The sequence below is a fragment of the Paramisgurnus dabryanus genome, chromosome 17, assembly GCF_030506205.2.
Source record: "Paramisgurnus dabryanus chromosome 17, PD_genome_1.1, whole genome shotgun sequence".
NCBI lineage: Eukaryota > Metazoa > Chordata > Actinopteri > Cypriniformes > Cobitidae > Paramisgurnus > Paramisgurnus dabryanus.
The window spans coordinates 21,194,084-21,214,314 of record NC_133353.1 but is presented as its reverse complement, the minus strand read 5'-3'; the positions used below and the strand labels follow the sequence as shown (position 1 = coordinate 21,214,314).

The 20,231-nt window shown below is 37.3% G+C and overlaps 2 long non-coding RNA genes across 16 annotated transcripts; one reads left to right on the top strand and one right to left on the bottom strand.

The window, feature by feature from the left end:
- Positions 1-10,747: 10,747 nt before the first annotated feature.
- LOC135778221 (uncharacterized) lies at positions 10,748-20,021 on the bottom strand. Of its 15 annotated transcripts, none has more exons than XR_010544448.2 (11): positions 15,720-15,945; positions 15,135-15,242; positions 14,490-14,521; positions 14,365-14,403; positions 14,202-14,285; positions 14,018-14,106; positions 13,000-13,061; positions 12,777-12,810; positions 12,529-12,642; positions 12,326-12,447; positions 10,750-10,942 (listed from the first exon to the last, which is right to left on the bottom strand). It is a non-coding gene; the product is annotated as an uncharacterized lncRNA (long non-coding RNA). The 15 variants fall into 15 exon arrangements; XR_010544453.2 differs by having other exon boundaries at positions 14,202-14,254; XR_012335309.1 differs by having other exon boundaries at positions 10,751-10,942; positions 15,172-15,242.
- LOC135778222 (uncharacterized) lies at positions 15,171-17,468 on the top strand. Its single transcript, XR_010544456.2, has 3 exons — positions 15,171-15,250; positions 16,718-16,856; positions 17,231-17,468. It is a non-coding gene; the product is annotated as an uncharacterized lncRNA (long non-coding RNA).
- Positions 20,022-20,231: the final 210 nt, after the last annotated feature.

Sequence of the window (20,231 nt, the reverse complement as noted above, 5' to 3'; positions counted from 1 at the left end):
TGTGTGTGCATGTGTGTCAGATGTTCCCTCCCTCGGCTAAGGATTTTCACCCTAACAGTATAAAAAGGTGTGAATGGATCATTCAACAAATAAGAAAATATGTTAATTGTAGAGAGTTTTTTACATTTATGTGAAGGATTTTCTGAGATTCTGGCTAACTTGTAGAACTTTAATTGTATTATCAACATGAAGACACAGCCTTTCTGGAAGAGAAGCTCGGAACGTGGTGTGATCCGCTTAGTCTCTGGGCGCACAGGCAAGAAAATCAAAACTTGGTTTGTTCTATTCCAATCTCTAGCATGCAGGGTAGAGACTCAGAATGTTCATCTTGGGGTGTTGCTGTTAAAGGAGGTGTGTCCTCCCAGCAAGCAAAAACCAAGACGTTGAAATGACGGCTAACTATAGACCCGATATAGACCGGCTATGAGTAACCCACTTCTACCCTAAATAGCTTTGAATTTGGTTACATGCCATTTTTGCCAAAATAACTTGAAGATGTATGATATTCCAACATGTAGGCAAAGTCAACAGGTGTTCAAGGTGTTTGCTTTCATTTGTTTTAAACTTATACGTCTATTCTTGGGCTATGGTAGACGTCTATTAGATTTTCACTGACAGCCCAAATTTAGCCTGGTTTTAGCCCAAATTGCTTGCTGGGCTGTTACAATCTCTGGGGGAGAACTTGAGTGCTCTGTTTCAGTTTCTAGCACAGGGCCGGAGACTCAAAACCATAAGGTTTGTAGAAAAGGTACTTTTATCCCTTTTCAGATAAGTAGGGGTTTGCATATAGGCACTTTCCTGATGCAGAAACGTGATAGGCTGTTGACAGAATGTGGCCCACCTTTCTCCACTGTGAGAAACTCATTTGCATAGCATAAAGTACGGAGTTTAACTTTGTCTTTAGAATTTCATCTATGCAGTTTTTACTTACCTCTTCAAACCTCTTCCAAAATACAACTGGCATGGTCCTGAATGTATAAAGTATAAACATGACAGCAAAATGGTACTATATTATGCATGCATTCATTCATATGTCATAACTGTGAATATTTGAAAAGTTGCATAACACAGAGATGTAATTCAAAATGCTAGAATCTCTAAATGAGTATGAAGTCAATAGGTGATGAGTTTTTGACCATTTTGTTGATGAAAGAATGTAAAGATTGGTCCTTTGGATAGCTAATACTTCTGCATAGCCATTAGCCATGCTGTTTTCTTAAGGAACTTTTATAATCACACTGTCTTCGGATGAGAGTAAAGGGGGGTTTGGATGGATGATAGGGAGAAAAGCTGTGGACCAATAAAAACTTCCTCTTCTTCTCAGCTTTGGCTCCGTGGTCAGCCATAAAAGATGTCTGTCAGTTGTCTGAGCTGCCTTATTTGATGGAACTGGGCATTTGTTTATGTTAACCCACCAAAACCCAGTACTGTAGCGTTTGGGGAGGGGCCAGGAATGCTTTGTTATTGGCTGTTCACTACAAAATGTATTAAATCCTGCGGTGGACAACAGAGAAAAATATTTGTGTTAATAATGTTTCTTTTCTATGATAAGCACATTTAATCTAGCGTAATTGTGCCATTGTCAATGCAAAAAAAAAAAAAAAAAGTTTTTTCATTTTTTTCAGCTATAAGTGACTCTTTCAAATGAAATTGCCTGTTGGGAAGAAGTTTGGTGCGAAGCTCGCACAGGCAGGGATGGCCAGTATTTTTGATAAATGTATTGTATGTTTTGTAATTTGTATTTGATAGGGTTGATGAAAATGCCTTCGTATTTTGTATCAACATACTTTAGTGTTTTGTATTTTTAAAATACAGTAAAATACTTTGTAGAACATGATGACATAGGAATGCAATTAAATAAAGAATTCATTTCTGGCTACATTTAAAATGTAAACATACTGTACTGATAATTTAATAATTGTTTAAATTATAAAATGTTTATTTTCAACTGCTAAATAGGTGTCCAATGATTTGATAAATAAATAGTTGATTGCTTAGTATTGGAACCATAGCTGAAGAAGCTGTTTAGTAGGATCATGATATTTTGACTGCCTGACACACACACAATATATATATATAATGATAACAATCAAATGATTAATTAGTTAGAAACTAGTTGCTATGAATACAGGTGCCATCAGTTGTCTTCTTATGAATGACTTGTTTGTCAGTGTTGCTAATGCAAAGTAGGCCCTTCGTTACGGCTCGGTTGCATGTCAGATTTTTGCATGAATCAGAGTCAATGTAATGGTGAAGCAATAGACCAAATAGTCCAACTGATGGAAGGTTTATTAAGAAAATCATGCTCCCTTGTAAACATATTTTTTAGTATTTTCAAAATACAAAAACACAGTAGTTTATTTTTATACATGTTTTGGCTGCTGTATTTTGTAGTTTATTTTGATATACTTAAAACTAAGGTATTTGGAATTTTATTTTAAAATACATTTTGATCTATCTTTGCCCAACCCTGCACACAGGTGTGGGCACAGGAAAAGTAAGCATCAAGAGTGCATATCGACCAAAAAGGAGTTAATGAGCACACTTTTTAAATCTAAAATGACAAATGGGACACCCTATGGTCTTGTGGACTTTAAGAACATGAGCACGTAGCGGCCATTGTGAGTCTACTAGACCGTATGTCACATAAAATGCACAATTTGGGTGAATGCAAGGCTGCATTTAGCCCCACCAAAGCATTGCTAAACGTTTCTTAAATGGAAATGGTGGTGCGTTGAACACCCTGTTCTGATGACGCAAGAATTGCAACTGTGACAGCTGAGAAGGGCATTCTTTTTTATATTTATTTGTTGATATGCTATATTTTTACAATAAACAACTTGACCCACTGTGCGAGTCTCTTTAAAACAGCATGGTTTATATATTTATATAATTTATAATAGCTGTTATGTACACAAAACTTCTAAAATGTCAGATTGTGCCAGGTACTGTATGTTGTTATTGTATGGAATTTATCACTCAAACGTTCTTTTTGCTTATGCAATGATATTCTTGTTAACTTTTCTGTTTTGCATGATTTGGCTTGTGCTTCAAAATTGTTATTAAAATTTAGCCGAAAGCCAATAATACATTTGTTAAACAAATAAATCTTCAGAACAGTTTTAAAAACTTTAAACTAAAAACTACTGTAGTTTGTAGCAGTAAGATCATCAATCGCTGGTTCCAGTCGCATTTGTTGTGAGGACGACTGGCAAGGACTAGAGTTAAATTTCTACAATCTTTAAACACCAAACACTATAGACTGTTTCATCGGATACGCGTCTGGTCCGAACTTTACTTCCGGTTCCAGTTTTTTTAATGGTCTGACTAGTTGCTAAACTGAATTCTTGAACAAATACCTCGTCGAAAATAACAAATGTTTTGGTTTCCTAGGTAATCTTCGTGTTGCTAATTTAGCTTGTTATATAAAAAACTACGTTTAAAGTACTTTGTTGTTATTTATTCTTAGCGGAGTTTACCGGAAGTTACGTCTTAACCACGAAAGCCATTTGTTTACTGTATGTTGTTACTGCTGGAACCGTCTATAACTTTATCTAAAAAACTGTAAACAACGATTGAGCACAACTGGAACAGCCTGAGTAAGAGCAGTTGTTATGACCAAATTACATTCATAATCGGCCTAGAAATCATTAAGCTAGTCCCTGGCTCGGAAGGAGGAAAGATTACCATGTTTTTTTTGTGCGTGCATGCATGCATTGTATTAATAATATATCTGGATGCAGTATCTGCATGCAGTAATCAATCAATTCAACCTTTTTAAAGGTTAATGTACTCAGCTTTTAGTCTTCTTTTTAATTTCTCATTTTACTTGATCATTGAATATTTCATTGGATATTTATCTTCCATTTCATAGGTAATGCATGCCAATTTGTTACTTAATCCAGACAGCATTGGTTGAAATTGGAATTCCTGCTAATATACTGTATAGAGAAAAATATTGGCAGTATCTCATGCGTTCAAACAGTGGGGCTGGATTGCATAGACTTAACTATTTGCTCCAAAGCAAAATAAAGGATAAATCAATTTTCTATTTTCCAAAGACTTAACTTTTGGCGTCAGGTTAATGATAATGTGTGCCGTGGAAGAGCAGTCATTCATCAAAACTGTTTTGGCTGAAGTGAGGAGCTCCCTCCTTTTTTTATCTGCTTTTTAGTTCCAGCTAAATTACTTCTGAGGGGCACTGCTTTATTATGTAGTGTTTTGAAAAAACATTGCAATCAAATTTAGACCGTCTCTAAAAATAATTGAAAGTCTTCTATGCGGACAATGTTGTGTACCTGTGCCCCAATCAGTTTCTGGCAAATGTGATTATAGACATACACTATTTCATTACGTTGAGAATGATAAACAAACGGTCAACTACAATAAGGCAACTTTTTATGTATATGAAAGGGTTAGGGATGAGCACAATAGTTTACTCAAAGGTAAAGACTGAAGAGTGTAATTTCTGTGCTGCTTACGTCACCAAGAGTAATTGCAAAAATAATAATGTTTTTAGGCAATGTTTTGAGGTGCCAAAACACTTATCAAGATAAATCATCCACAAATGGCTGGCTTGTAGTTGTTTTACAAGTGAAAATTGTTCAGTACATTTCTAAACATAATTTCGAGGACTTGCGGATAGGCTAGAAGGTATGGGGTCCCTCACTAAGAGTGGAGGCTAAACCCCCGATCAATGATGCTGATATGGAAGTGGTTCAGAGAGGTTGAAGTAATTCTGTTTGCAACAGAGAACAACACACACCTATGTTCGTCTCTTGAGGGGAACACTTACGATGCCAGGGCCCACTGTCAGCAACTATGCACGGATCCCCAGTGAAGATTTTATAACTAGTGCAAAATCATGGAGGAGAATCAGTGATTTAAGTCACACCAAACCAGCCATGGTTCCCCATGATCTGAAAGTCGTTCATCGGAGGAGAGTGGATCTGCTGACTCAGGCGAACGGCACTGTCTGGCACCCCAACCCTGAGCTGTGCAATCTGCACGTATAGGTGTTGTGCAGGAACCAGTGACTTCAGACGCATTGTTGCATCACGTATTGGATATGCTTACAAGCCTCTTTAACTAGATGCCTATTTATGACCCTGGACCACAAAACAAGTCGCACAGGCATTTTTGTAGAAAAAGCCTGGGTCATAGTTATCGATTTTATTGATGCCAAAAATCATTAGAATATTATGTAAAGATTATTTATCATAAATATATTTTGTAAACTGGCCGCTAGAGGTTGGCTCCAAAAGGGAGTCAATTCCCATAGACCTCCATGTTAAAATGCCCAATTTTAGAGCAGAAAATTATATGTTTTTAGCCTGGTACAAAAAGTGTTTTCGGTCTGTATAGCTAATTTTCCCCTTCATGACAACTGTGAGGAGGTGAATTTTTTTGTAACGTTTAAATTATATTAAGCCTTAAATTTCTGCATAATTAAGTGCGTGGTCACTTGAGTGACCGTTGACAGCCACTGCTGTCACTGAAGTCGACCTAGGCGGGTGTGGTTTCAGCAACCACTCACCTCAGCTTCACCCATGTCCTGCCTCTTTACCCATGTTCGGATATCTGGGAGTGATGCGCGGTGACGCGTGGCCAAGATAAACAATCTTCAGAAACCTATGGGTGATGTCACGGACATCTTTTTTACAGTCTATGGCTTTGACTCAACTTCACTATGTTTGTTCAGCCAGGTTGTATAAGTAGTTAATGGTTAAACTGTGGTGTGTAACCCTGTATAGCAGTTTCACGAGCCAATGTAAGCTTTGCAGTCTCTTCTTTGTTTATAACTGCTGTGGGGAGACAGGTTATGGAGCTTGCCTTTTCCACCCTTCCCTGTTTCACACTGGCTGAATACCCCTTGAGCTATATTAAAGTGCCGGCAAGTCACCATTCACAGTATTCCGGCTAATGTTTATCTATTGTGCCCTGAGGCTGGATATGCAATTTCCCATTAAGAGTGAAGTTGCTTCTGATTGGGTTCTGTTCTACTGGTCTCTAGTGTGCTTGGAGCTTGTGTTCAGTATGCACACCAATTGGGAATAGTGCTATGTGATACTGCCTATGAATATGTGATGCACATGTGTGTGTCATGCTCAGCTGACCCTAAGCTGCTCTTCACTGTTCTCTTGGTGTGATTTTATAGAGTTCCCCACAGGCTCAGCAATTGAAACATTGGCTATGATTGCATGCACAAAATTTTGGCAATCCGACTGAATTTATTCCGATTGAAGGTTATTACAATACAGTTTACATGGACCCTAAACATTGCAATCTGATTAAAATGGTAATTTACATTCTATATAACCGAATGTCTGCGCAAGCGCACAGACAGATTTACATTTTAAAACCATCCAATGGACATTCAAAACTAGCCCAAAAGCATCCCAATGATTATTCACATACCAAATACCAATAACTAATCAACAAAATCCTTTCATCTTCAACCCGCAGAAAACACAACAACTGGTGGAAACAGTTTAAACAGTAGCCCAAATCTAAACTCGAAAAAAGCAGAGGACTTGGCAACCCCATGCTGCAGACACCATCTCTCATCGAGTTCATGGTTTATCTCTGAATAAAAGTCAAAGCTGAGTTGGAGAAAGTTGTTCTTAAGAAGTTTTCGAATATAACAAAATGTACACAGCGCGTGCCGTGTACAGCGTGTAACCCCTACAGTATACCTTAATACTACGTGTTAACATTGCCTAGCTATTGCGTGTTTCTGTGGTGAGAATCATGTCATACGTAAATAAGAAGTAAATATAAGACGTGAACTTGAACACGTTTTTTGCATCCGATTGAGATAAATACTACGATTCCAGTGTTTACATGCATACTTTTCTCTTGCTAATCTCCTGCATTAGATCGACTTCAACTGTATTGATTAAGGTGTTTAAATTAAAGGTGACATAGAATGATTGAACGGGGTATTTATCCTTGTTCTATGATGTGACATGTAGACAATTTTTTTGGGGTCTGTAATGCCTTAGAAGCTTCCTAAAAACCTCTCTCAGATAGCTCTATTAGGGTGGGGGATTTTAAACAAGTGGTTTTGCACCTATTTGGCTCCCCCTACTGGCTTAACTTGCAATCTCATTACTGGTCTGACTTTGCTGCCACTCAAAAAATGTAGCCAACTATTTTAAAGTGGAGGGGCAGTGAGATGCCTGTGATGTCATAAGCATCAGTTTTTCAGATTGGGCCGTTTTCTGGGTGACATTTCTAAAAGAGGAATTTCTATGAGACTGAGATGTTTAGCATGTCTAGCACTTTTTGTATGTTCGTGAATGCGGGTAGACTACCATTATTCAACAAAGACAAGGTAAAAATTGTTTTTCATTCTCTGTCCCCTTTAAGGCTTTATAGTATTAGTGAGTCATCAATACGCTTAAAACTGATTATTTGGTTGAATATAAACGTATCTAAGAATGAGTCAACCGTTCTTGAAAGGTAACGTCTGTTGGAGAAAGTAAACCATTTTCTTTCATCATAAACTACAGAGAAACAGATTTGATAATGTGCAAGGTTTTTATTACTATAATTGTGTATTGTTTAAATATGTCTATATCTGTCATTACATGGACCAGAACAGCATGAAAACAATGTGAACTGTTGGTAAGTGGCACAGTATGCGCTAAAACGCAGCTGGTGTGAAAGCATAATTGCCACGAGGTGCTTACGCTAAGTCTACACACTGCTCATGCGTGCGGTATGAAACTGCTGCGTTCAGTGCCGGTTCTAGATGCTGGGGAGCCCTAAGCAAACCATTGTGAGGGGTCCCCTGTCAGTGCATTCATAAAACCCATTCAATGTTGCTGCTTAGTAAGTTGTTAACTAACCGCATTTTGTATTATCTAACAGCTGTATATTATTTCCATGTGGACATAACTTTGACACTCACCTCTGACTGATAAAGGAATACTTGTCTGATTATACATGAAACATGCATTTGCTGCAAAGCTGTTTTGATTTAAAATGTGTTGTGAGAAGCACTACAAAATAAACCTAATTAAAAAGAATTTAATGAATCAAATTAAATATAAATTCTTAATGTTAATACATTAAGAGTTAAAACATTACCCATTAAAAAAGTTACCCATTTACCAAACCTAAACAAACTGAAAGACAAACACATTAAAATGCATAAATGCGGTTTACTTTATTTACTGACATAAATGATTACTTAATTACTGAAAATTACTTATAAAGGGCAAACAAACCAATTAGAAAATTTAAATTTGGAAATCCTTATTGGAGTATTATTTTGAAAATACTACACTGCTTTGTTTGGCAGTACTAACAAGACTTTAAAATATTACAAACACATTCCATCCTCTTGTTCCCTTGCTTCAGGTTTTTTTCCTTTATTCTGCTTCAGACAGATAGCTCCGTTATGAAGCCATGGTGGGCATATGATATGGGCATTGTTAGCACATCAGCCTCCTGCATCATCCACGGCGGCCGTTTCTCAATCTGAAGGCTGCAGCCTCCGGACGTCGCATATGCACTCTGCATGGGGTGATGATGGCGCAGTGGATAAGACACAAGCCTTTGGTGTGAGTGACCTCGGTTTATTTTGAGATCAAGTGGCCCCCTAGTGGTGCAGGGGGCCCTATGCAAATTGCGTAATTTGCGTATAGGAAGGGCCGGCACTGCCTGCGTTATAGATCAGCTACTGATGCAATGCTCGCTCCCATCTCTCAGCGAACCAAGTTACATCAGTAACAGGAGACATATTAACGGATTATGTAATTATAATCCTGTTTAGTTTCGATTAATTGTGCAGCCTTACGATAAATAGCATTATGCATAAATACAATATCATTATTGTGATAGGTTTTTTTATAAAGATGGATGTGCAGTGCATAACAGGGTTTAGATGTCTCAAAATTCAACAACACTTTATTAAAGGGACCTCAGGTAAACCTAAATTTTTTATGTTCCACATTTTTATTCAACTGTTATGTGTGTCCCAGTTTGAGATATTAAAAATGCTTTTTTAAATCCTTAAAGCCACAGCTATAAGGCACTACCTAGCATTCATGGGCCAGAAACATTGTGAATATCAGTCAAACATTTATGAGCCCTGGTGAGGATCAGGCCCTGCTCTCAGCTCACAGTCCCAGGAACAGAAGCACTGCTTTGGAGAAACTACTTGTATTGCTCTTCCATCAAAAGCCCCAGACATAAAGAATGTCAACAAAGATTTCAGGAGAAAGAAAAGTCGGTCTTCTGAAGAAGAGGGTGGGTGTCTTGGAGTCTGCACGTATTGCACGAAACCTATCAAATATCGTTTAGGCATAATATCTGAGGCGCTTGCAATTACATCACATTCTTAGGATTATATATATATATATATATATATATATATATATATATATATATAAAATGTTATTTTTACCTACCCCCACCCTTTTTTACAGAGTTACAGCTTACAGTATGTTAAAAAAAGACACTTAGGGGAAACATAGTTATAAAGCATGGGGGTGAGAAATTTGGGGTGGTGATGACGCAGTGGATAAGACACACGTCTTTGGTGTGAGAGACCCGGGTCCGAATCCACTGTGACACACCATTGTGTCCCTGAGCAAGATACTTACCCCTAGTTGCTCCAGAGGCGTGTGACCTCTGACATATACAGCAATTGTAAGTCGCTTTGGATAAAAGTGTCAACTAAATGAATAAATGTAAATTTAAAACTGGGCTAATAAGTTGTCACCAATCAACCAACCAGAACACCCTAGCATTAGGCTAGAAAAACAAACAAAAAAACATCAATAAACGAACAACCACCCAAAGTCATAGCAACATGCTAACAATTATTTAAAACACTACAGCAACAGTATAGCAACAACCCTGAACACCTCAGCATTGTTGTGGAGACTCTATTTATAATTCTGCTCAGCTTCCAGCAGACTGCCATGTGATACGTCCTCACACATCCCAGATCTAGTCTTCTTTTGCTTTGTTTTGAGTGGCTTCATAATTTATAAACCTACATCAAATATTTCCACAGTAAGACTGTCATCTTCCATTCCAGAACAGAGATCTGCCTTTGGCTGCTTACACATTTGATAACATATCTAATATTTACCTACCTTATCAAAAACTATTGCACTGAAGTGCAGGCAACTATTAGACCAAAGCCACATAAAAAATACTCCTAAGCCTGACTTATGGAATTATGAAACAGAGAAAAAGCAATGTCTCCTTCACTATGCCTAAATGAACCGTAATATGCTTATCCTGAATTCCACTGACAGGATTAACTGCTTAGGATTTCATATTTCATTTTAAGAGTTTCCGCAGCAACCCTACACAATTCCAGCCAGTCAAAGCATAATGGCTTGAGATAAGTGAAGAACATATGGCGAATCATTGAATATAAGCCTTGATCATGTTTGTTTAAAAGCATGCTTTCTTTATTAGAAATTAAGAATTCTGTCGTCATTTTGTCTACTAGATTACTGTCATTGTCACAAGCCAGGGGCTGGCTGCTAGTGTTTAAGCCACGCCCAGCTAACAAAAAAAGGTCCCCTGGACGTCCCCTAAATGTCCTCTGCGAACGTCCCCTGGACGTTATCGTGTAGGGTCCCCTGTTACGTCGAGCGGACGTCCGCGAAGACGTCCTCCGGACTTTCGGGACTTTTAGGGGACGTTCGCCTAAAGTCCTCAGCACATCGTTTTATTTAATTACAACCAATGAAATCAGACACGCTAAACATTGTTTACCACAAAGTTCTTTTATTTGAATTGAACAGGTGTAATTTTCCTGTGCTCCGTGTTTGTGTGTGCGTGCGCGAGCGAGCTCCCGTGCGCGTGCCTGATCTCCCGTACGCGTCAGTCAAACGCGCTTCAGCTCCGTGTGTGTGCGTGTCTCTGGCTGTCTGCTGGACTCCCATGTCAAATATTTCCGTTGTCTTCTAACCTAAAACAACGAAATGAACACATTTAAAAGATAAGTAGTTATTATTTATTGGGGTGGTTTCCCAGACAAGGATTAGCTTAAACCAGGACTATGCCTCAGTTTAATTATGAAATATAACTAGTTTTAACAAACATGCCTTACTAAAAACATTACTTGTGTGCATTATGATGTTAAACAAAGGGCACTGATGTATTTAAGATTTCCCTGTCTGGGAAACCGCCCCGATATGTTTAAAATGTCTTGCAAAATATCTGTAGCAAACATTTAAAAGATAAGGGAGACAGAATTCTGTGCTAAAACTAGAAAGCATGCACAACTCACTTTTACCTAGTATTTCATGCTTATGGCATTATTGTTGCTGTTACAGTTCACTCAAAGTAAAGGTGGGTAAATGTGGACATACAGTACTGTGCAAAAGTCCCTCTAAAACAATCCTGCTACACCAGCCTGACCAGCGGAAACCATACTGGGAGAATTCATATTCATATTGATTTGCATTTACACATAAAATGGGTAACAAACATTACTGTGCAAAAGTCTAAGGCCACCATCATTAGCTTTGTTGTTTTAGCAAAGTTTTAATGTCCATCCATATTTATTTTTCACTCTTTTTTTAAGATACAAACAGAAAATACAGGAAAAATTTACACACAATTAAAAACAAAACAATTTTCAGAAGTAAATGTCTTTTTCAGGCATCAGTCAGTATTTAGTGTGACCTCTCTTGGCACGAAACACATCTTCAGGACTTCATTCTCCTCAAAAAAGCCTTAAGTCATTTGATGATTAGAATTAGAATTTCATTTTATTTAGGTTTAAGAGATCCTGCAGTTGCCTGCTATTGCTCAAGTTTAAGGGGAGTTTACCCTAAATACTTGACACCTCAGCTTATACTTTATACTGTTTTTAATACCACATACACATTTCCTGTATTTGCTGGTTGTATTCTAATAAAGACACTGAGAAATAATTATATATGATCACTACACAATTGCAAAAACAACTAATCTAATGGTAGCATGCTTCTACCCTGACCAGCTACAAAATGAACATACACATCTCAGAGAGAGCATAGGTCACACAGAGTATAAAAATAGTTTACTATGACATAAAATAATGTAAGTTGTCTTATACATTGATCTTTGATATTATTGTAGGTTTTTGTGTTAAAGGCATCTAGAAGTATACTATGTAGAGTATATGATACTATATGTATCCAAAGCATCAAACATTATTTTTGTTTTAAAAATAGACTATTAATTGCTATTAATGTTTATGTGCTATTAACATTTACAATGTACATTCTTATTTACAACATTACAATTTACATACAATATATATACAAAAATAATTTTGAGATGTTTGGGATTCACACAGACTCACTATAATTCATTGTTAGTTGCAAGTGTGAAACTGAGCTGCTGAAATTCGCCCTGTGTAGCTGAAGCATCCTCCTATTTCCCATCTCCCAAACTGCCTCCCCTTTGAAGAAACAGATAACGAATCTACAAACAAAAACAATCCGTAATAAACATGGGTAAAACGTCAGCAGTGACTAGTAATGTTGCATGTGTTATGGCACATACCATCTTTTGAAAGTCAGCTTGGTTTGCTCATTGTCTGCTGCATTTTTCCAACCACTGCTGTGGTGTTGTCCTGTATTTGGTCTACTTTCAGAATGATTCTCCACTCCAGGATTTCTTCCAAGAATGAGTTTTGAAACATTAATAACATTACTAACTACACCAGTAAACTAAATGAACAATAAGTCTGTGTGGAAGAAAATGCCTATCAATATCAATAATTTAAGATAAAAAATAACAAAATACTGTACCTTGATTCATTATTGGAAGAAATTGACTGATGTGCTGCATTTGTGATAAAAAACAATTAATTAGATTTAAAAATTAATGATGTAAGTATTGTAGTAACTGTTGTAAAATGTTGAATGCTCTATCATTTGTAAGTCACTCAAGGCATATGCTAAATTAATAAATATAAATCAAGTAATCATCATTATACTACAAATACTGTACATGGCATTAAAATGTACTCACAATAAGGTGCCTCAGGCAACATCAAAACATCTTTTTGCTTTTTCTTACTGGTTGCTCCTCATCTATAAAAGAATGATAATATGAAAGTAAATCATAGTGTCCTTATAGTTTCACCTGGCTTCTCAGCTGAAAAACTACTAATTGCTGTTAATAATGATTCATTTTCTTCACTTTCAAACTGGAAATCTTATCCTCAGGTCTAGAAACAACAAGACAAAAAAGTAGTATTTGATATTATTAAGAAACTTACACAATGATTCCCACTGTTTAAAATCATGTAACAATGAATGCAGTGACAATGATATCACCTTCAATAATGATTTCACTTTCAGATAATTTACTGTCCTACTGAACTGTGAATAAATGTGCATTTAAAGAAAATAATAGACGACATGCATTTGTTTTGATCATTACAACTCTTGGGACACTATCACCAGCTTTGTTGTTTTAGCAAAGTTTTAATGTCCATCCATATTTATTTTTCACTCTTTTTATTAAGATACCAACTGTAAATACAGGAAAAATGTACACAAAATTAAAAACAAATCCATTTTCAGAACTAAATGTCTTCTTCAGACATCAGTCAGTGTACAGTGTGACCTCTCTTGGCACTAAACACATCTTGAGCTTTTTTGAGGAGACTGAAGTCCTGAAGTCATTCGATTAGAATTAGAAATTAGGATTTAATTTCATTTAGGTTTAAGAGATCCTGCAGTTGCCTGCTATTGCTCAAGTGGAAGGAGAGTTTACCCTAAACACTTGACACCTCAGCTTATACGTTTACCGGTATATTGTTTTTAATACTACATACACATTTCCTGTATTTTCTGGTTGTATTCTAATAAAGAGACTGAGAAATAATTATATATGATCACTATACAATTGCAAAAATAACAAATCTAATGGTAGCATGGTGGCCTAAGACATTTGCACAGTACCTCACATAAACATTGTATATTTGGATTGCCAGTATTTGTTAAGGTTAAAAAGAAGTTTGGTATTACTTTGCATACTTTACCTGTGTGAGAAAATGGGCTACTCTGACTGCTTGTATTGTCCACAGCTGTTTGTCCAGAATGGCACATTATTTATTTTGGTCTCAATACCCTTCAGATGGAAACAAGCATGTTTGATTATTTTTTATATGTAGCTGACCTTCATGTTTATCATTTGTATTTTATAAAACATTAACCAAATCTTACCACATTCTTTCACTCTAACCACAAGGATGGTGCTACCTCAGCCTTATTTTGTTCTGTAAAATGGAGCAAAACAGCACAGGAAACCTGTAAGTAAAGTCCATATAAATCTGTAAGTTCAGCTTGCAGTACACAAAGGCAATGTACACAGTTAGCCATCTCAAACCTTAGGCTGAAATTGTTTTCCAGTGTTTTTCCCTTTTTCCTGGAAACATGTACGTTGTTTAATCTTAGTTTTTCTCAAACCAGTATCAATATTACAGAATAAGATAAGCTGATCTGCTGATATACCTTTTTGGAGGACATGTTTAGATGTTTAAAGGCTGAGAAAACAAAATAAAGAAAGTTAATATATATACACACACATCAAAATATATTAAATGTTAAAATGTTACCCAGATGTACCCCCAACCCTCCCAGAGCTTTTATGTATTATTATAAGAGATTTGATTCAATTTAGGATTTTTATTTAATAGGCTTTATGCCCAGCTGCACTACTTCCTGAACTTCAGCCAGCCCATTGTTTCCTGTCTGCCATTATTGGACAAACTGATAAATCCAATTATTGTTGTTGTGACTACTGAGGTCCGGCACATCTGGATTAATCAGTTTGACCAATAATGGCAGACAGGAAACAAGGAGCTGGCTGAAGTTCAGGAAGTAGTGCAGCTGGGTATAAAGCCTATTGCTACCATTAAAAAGGTTTAACCATATACCACCAAATAAAGGTTTAAAAATAAAGTCTAAACAATATATTTATAGGCTACATACATTCAGGCTGGTCCATTATGCTACACATTTTAAAAATAATTGAACCACATCTACAAACTTATTTTGGTGATTTAGCCCACAAGTTACTTAAACTGGCATGCCCATTGTTTTTACAATGAATTAAATGGCTTTTTTTACTGCGTTTGCCACAGTATTCAATCCTACACGTTATTTTACTACAGTACAGTAGGCGGCGGTATACTGTAGTGTGCAGTTCGTGTCCGCATCGTCATACGCGCCAGTATTGCTGGAAGACTGCAGGAACAGAACCCCCTGGAAAGGTAAGGTAGGAGTTTTAATTTAAACCTTAAAATGTGGGTTATCATCACGACAGTTACTTTTTGCTTTGCCATTATTGAAGAATCAATTCGGCAGAATCTCGCGCACGCTCAACTTGTAGGCCGTTTCTCAAACGGAAGGCTACATCCTCCGGAGATCGAATATGCAGGCTGCATACGTCATCAAGCCTGGTTTATTTCAGTTAAATAAACATTACATTCGCAAGTCATAAGCATATTACAACAATTTACGATTAACTGAGAATAATAGTTAACTTTATAATTGTTAATATTCTTAAATATGACAGCCTTGATGACGTAAAAGGTATACAGCCTAAGTTACAAATGCTACTTCCAGTGGTTAGCCTTCGGATTGAGGCGCAGTTACTTATATTAATACTACTTTAAAACCATATACATTTACTCTAACACTTAAACAAAGTAAGCGAGTAACTTAAATATGGCTACAAACCTTGAATGAGTTATCAAACTGCGCTCTTGAACCAATATAAATACTGTATATGGTAACGATGATAACGAAATCTTACTCTGTAACGAAAACTTGACGAAATTACTTACTTATCTAACAATTAACTTCAAAATAAACGGGATGTGTATAAAAAATGACGAAATTTAAAGGAGCTTTTGCTTATTCCCTTCACCGAGACCGTTGTGTCAGTTGAAGTTTGACGTGTGATGCCTCGCGCCAGATAATTCAAAATGTTCTCGCACGCAGTCAGGAGGCTTAGGCCCTGTCCCAAATGGCGCACTTCATGTGGACTTTCGGTCTTGTGGCCTTAAATTGCGCGTTCTCGCTTAGTCTACGAGTCCGTAGGGTGTCCCATCTGTCATTTTTACGCTTTGAAGTGTGCTCATCAGCGCCTCCTTTGCCCACTTGATGCGGTCTTCAGCGAAGCCCGCACTGCAGCAGGCTTCGCGCACTTTGCCAACCCAGAAGTCCTTGCGAAAGGGCAATCAGACCAATCAGGCGACGGAAGGGAGGAGTTCACACTGACGGGCAACCTCTCTTCCTATTTCCGGGGTGATGCTCGAGTCTGTCCCAAAATACGACTCCGGTGCACCCACGTGGACTCACATCAAGGGTCCCTAAAGTCTGGACTACGTGATGTCATCAAAGTGTGGACTCTGAGGAGGACCACAAGTCCGGAGTGTGCCATTTGGGACAGGGCCTTATTTGACTTCATGCGGCGCCGCAAGACTGACAGCCGGATGACGTCAGAGTACCGCGAGAAGGATTTAAGAAATCAAATTTCGTCTCGCTCTCGCGATACTTTGACGTCATCTGGCTGTCATCTTTCCTTTTACAACACAAGTTGTTTCTATCTATTAGACACAACAATGGAATTAATAATATCAGTGATTTTTTTGTTTGTCTTAATCTTAATTGCTGTGTGTTGTACAACTTGACAATTCATAAAAGTATAACAAGTATTTGTTTGTTTTTTGTAGATGAGTTCCTTATTAAAGAAAGGCTTGATGCTGTTTACTCCACACTCTTAGGCTGACTTTGTATTATTTGTCTGTGAAGACAGTTCACAGTTTCTGAATCCCATCAAGAATGAAGACCTGGAGGCCACCATATTGAGATGTGAGTCAAAATATATACTTTTATAACCATATATGACATTTCAATGTAGTGACATTTAAGTTTTCCTGGCTAAAATAATTGAATTTGGTAATATTTGTTAATAAGATTATTAATGAGTTATATTTGTATAATTAACTTGTATAGCAAGTTATATAGTTATATTTGTTGGAACAAATAAGGATATTGTTAATAACAAGCTAAGATCTTGAGTTTTTTGGCTATGGTTTTAAAGGATGTTTAAGAAGGGGAAAGAAAGAATAGGTAGTTTAATTTCATTTACATGCATAGTTCAGGGGGAAATTATTCATAGGAAGCATTCAAACACAACCTAACATCTGATGCTTTTTACTGTCTCATGCTTTTCTGTGTTCCAGGGTCCGATGTCATGATATGGCGCTTTTCCAATGTAGGGTACAACTTGGCTCGGCACGATGCAGCTCAGCTCGCTTTCGTTGCTTTTCCAGTACAGTTTAGTGTCGCTTCAGAGTGGGTGAGATTATAGGCAGGGGTGCACATAACTGGTGCGTATGCTCAAATAGAAACAATTCTAGTGTACCAACGTTGCTGGAATTTTGTTACATAGTTAGCTAATTTACTTTGACATAAGAGATTTCTTCGTCCATCAGTGGTAAGATAATTAATGTGTGTTGTTAGCAGTGATCCGCATCTCAATGCTTCAGACAGCTTGCTAGTACAAGTATACATTTATATGAGTTAGGCTAGTAGTTATTTATAAAGATTAGATAAGTAAAAAACAATAACCAGGGTTATTTTATGTACATCATTGTCTACCATGTTTAAACAAAAGCGATATGGCGAAGAGAGTAGTCAGGAGAAAAGTGATGATGTCAGCATGTAGGATGTCTGTGCTATGAATAGTGTGAGTACCAAGTAACATCTCCAGGTACTTCTTTGAGAACCAGGACAAAAAAAGTTATGTGCACCCCTGATTATAGCCTTATTGTTAAAGTTGCGTCCTCTCTACTGCCGTAACATCATCGTAAATGTGATACAAACACACACACACACACACAACATGGAGCAACAGAGCATATTAATGGAATGCAGCCACAAAATCAAAATTGACAGCCACAAGTAGATTTTCCACTACCTCTCTCACATGACAGGTTCTATACAAACACCCGTGTCATCAGTACCTGTACTCCGCTGACAGAACATTTACGCCTATACTTTTGGTGCGTTTTGAATGCGGAGCCATGCGCAAAGTTACAAAACTGCCATCCAGACATGGGCGCGGTGGTGTGCTCTGCATTTTTGTAACTTTGCACATGGCTTCGCATCCGAAACCCATTACCCCTTCCCCAAAAGTGAGCTGTGCTGAACTGGGTCATACTATGCAATGGAAAAGCGCCAAAAGTGTCCTACTTCCTGGCTTGAATGATTTAGGTAAGCAAATTTATCTGATACACCAAAACCTAAAACGTTTTAATTCTTTCTTGCAGTGTTAACACGGCATTTTGATCTTGATATTTATTCACATTTAATGAGATATGGAGATTTTTATCTTTTACAGATGAAGACATACATTTAAGTGAGCCGTTTTTATGTCCATACACTGCGGGCCAGCATACATGAAAGTCACCATCATGTTTCTACAGTAGCCCTAAATGGACAAACTGTTCTACAGAGCGTGTTTCGTCCATACGTTGTCTCAAGGGCTCAATATAGCAAACATGCATGTAGACCGCTGATAGGCAGTATCCACGCATGTAACCACAGAAGCAGCTTGGTCAGTTTAACTCACAAATGAAGAAACAGCAGATTGTTGCGTATGTTTTGAGAAGACCAGCAGCAGTGGCGGCCGGTGACTTCTTTTTTTGAGGGCGCTCGATGCAAAGTTCATCACAACATGTATGTAGCTTGTCATGTGTGTGGTTCCTTTTTTCAAAATATGTGTTCTGCGCTATGAGAGATCCTGTAAGTGCCTGCTGCAGATGCGTCTAAAGGGTTTATGATAAAAGAGATGCTCGCTTTTGCCAGATACTCGCATAATCCCATGTGTAATCAGAGTTTAGTGTTAAGGGAGTGTCTTGTGTGTATTTTGTGAACGTGAGCGTCTCTTTTATCATAAACGTTTTGACGCATGTGCAGCAGGCACTTATTTTGACAAAATATGTGATGCACATAGGATCTCTCGACACGCAGGACACATATTTTGGAAAAGGGGACCACACACATGATACTCCGAACACTTATTTTGAATTAGCGCCCCTCGAATGAGGAGTCACGAGCGCCACTGACAAGCAGTGATCGAAGTAAATAAACAGCGACTCGTTGCAGCAGTTTGAGTTAAGTCATTCCTCAACTTGGCCTATTTTTGTTCTCACCGTCGCAAATGGAAATGGCTATGACGCAGTTTTTTACCTGATGGGAGGGGTTCTAGTGAACCAATAACAGCGCTTGTGGTCCACGTAGAACTGACACGCTGTTAAAAATCAGGCTACGCTCAGGCTATGGATAACCTACGGTGTAGACCTTACGCACAACTATAACATGGGCTTCAGAGTGACAATGACATTTTTGTCCTGTGGCAGCTACCATAGAATCACATTGCGCTTCGAAATTTAGGTTGATTGCTATTCGCAATTTCACTGCTAGATGCCACAACAAAATATAATACACCTGTAACAGATATAACTTTGAAATATGGTTTACCAAATGCTGAAATTAACATGAACTAAGATTAATAAATATTGTAGAAGTATTGTTTATTGTTAGTTCATGGTGGCAAATGCTAACAAATACAAGCTTATTGTAAAGTGTTATCTTTGCAATTTAATACTAAACTTAAAAATGTGTAATTTCAGAGGGGTTGAAGGTTAAAATGTTTTGAGCTCATTTGTTGACAGTAAACAATATAATAATATTGGGCTTGTTTTTGAAGCTGCGGTTGCTTTTTTGTCTCACGAGAGCTGGCAACACTAAAGACATTTTAGTAAGAAACCGTATAGAAAAAAGAAAAATAATAGAAAAAAAGGAAAATTATGAAATTACAAAGTACACCTTATTTTGCAGTCTAATCAACACTTTCTGACAGTTTAAATGATGGGTGTAGAATTTGAGATATAGTTCAAGTTTATATGAGGATGTATGTCTTACCTGTATCTTTTTTCAATTGTTCTTTTCCAGAATTTTCAGCGTTGGACTTGTTTTCCGCGTGTTTGGCCTCTTTAACACTTGCTGTTTGAAAGTCATTGCTTGCAACAGATTGAGTGAATGTCATTCTGCATTTCTGTTTGCATTGCTTTGCTTGCATTTGAATCCTTTGCAATAATAAAAGTTTTACATTTGAGCTGTAGTTGTAGATTCAAGTTTGTTTTTCCTTGATATAATGTATTTGTATAGATTTTTGCT